The 1,226-nt window shown below is 65.7% G+C and overlaps 1 protein-coding gene across 1 annotated transcript in view; it reads right to left on the bottom strand.

The window, feature by feature from the left end:
* CDC42EP1 (CDC42 effector protein (Rho GTPase binding) 1) overlaps positions 1-1,226 on the bottom strand; it is a 7,995-nt gene extending 6,769 nt beyond the window's left edge. Inside the window, exon 1 of the mRNA XM_010845074.1 lies at positions 1,161-1,226. The gene's annotated coding sequence lies outside the window, so the exon portion shown is untranslated. The remainder of the gene's footprint in view (positions 1-1,160) is intronic.

Below are 1,226 nucleotides of genomic sequence, written 5' to 3'. Positions count from 1 at the left end.
GCCCCTGGGGGGCCCCCCCTCTCATCCTGGAAGCCACTCCCTGCTCACAGCACCCCGCCCGCAAGTGTCCAGCGGGGTAGTAACACCATCCTTACCGCTGGACGGAGGGACCCTGTCTCCGTTAGGGCTGTTCTAGCCTCCCCGAATAAGGGGTTAACTTTCTGGGGGCTGCCTTTTCATGCTCCTCAAAGTCCAGCCATTTCAAGAGGCAGAAACGGAGCCGAGAAAAAGGATAGCACGTTGTCCACAGTGGCAGCGGAGACCCTGTTCTCAGGCCGTCAAGGGGGACAGTAGGAAGGAGCACCATGGACCCCAAGTTAGAGCCGAATCAGCCTTTGACGCCGAGGCTGATTGGCCTAAAGGCAGGGTCTCCCCAAGTCCTCGGCTCCAGACCCTGCGCTGCGTTTTGCGCAGCTGTGGCCTCCGCGGGCCAGCCCTTTGGCCACTCTGAGCCTCAGTTTCCCGATCCAGAAAAGGGGCTTCAAACTTCGTGAGTCTCGGTTGGCTTGGCGAGAACAGAACAGTCTCGAGGGCAGTGGGGATGGGAAGTCCCGGAAAGATTTTGGCCAGAAAACATTCCCTTTGGGAGGAGCGAGGTTAGAATGTTGGAGGGTCGTCGCTCCGCGGGGAAGAGGGCAGCTGGCTGCCTTGGCCCGAGGGGAACCGGACGGGATGACCTCACCCGCCGCTCGGGCCTGGAATGCGGCGGTTGGGGAGGGGGCAGGGTGCCTGGACCATCTCCCCGGCGGTCCCCCCCACTTCCCGCTCTCCCCGCCAGCCTCGCCAAGGGGCCCGACATTCCGACACATGCCCCACTCCCCGTTCCTTCCCTTCTTTTCCCAGGGCAGGAAGGAGCGTAGACGGCCTTCTGCTCGCCCCCTCCTCCCGCAACCCGCTTTACCTTCCAATTCTCTGCCGCTCTCTACTCGCCGGGACCAGCGCGAAACCACCCGAAAACTTGGAGCGTCCCCGTGCCGCTCCCGCGGCCGGCGCTCCCGGCCTGTCCCTTGGCACCCGGGGCGATCTTTGGCAGGCTGGCCCCCTCCCCCGCCCCGGTCCCAAGAACCTAGGGGGTGCCAAGACCTTTCGGCGCCGCGATCCCCCTGCCCGCGTCCACGCCCACCCTGGGCTGGACGACCAGCGGGCCAGCTCGCGGTTACCTTCTCTCCGCGCGCCCCGGGAGCCGGGGGTGAAGGGCGGACGCGGCGGCGGCGGCAGCGTGTCCC

The sequence above is a fragment of the Bison bison genome, unplaced genomic scaffold (assembly GCF_000754665.1).
Source record: "Bison bison bison isolate TAMUID 2011002044 unplaced genomic scaffold, Bison_UMD1.0 scf7180017864213, whole genome shotgun sequence".
Classification (NCBI taxonomy): domain Eukaryota; kingdom Metazoa; phylum Chordata; class Mammalia; order Artiodactyla; family Bovidae; genus Bison; species Bison bison.
Note: the sequence above shows the minus strand (reverse complement) of the source record. Positions and strands in the feature narration are given on the sequence as shown.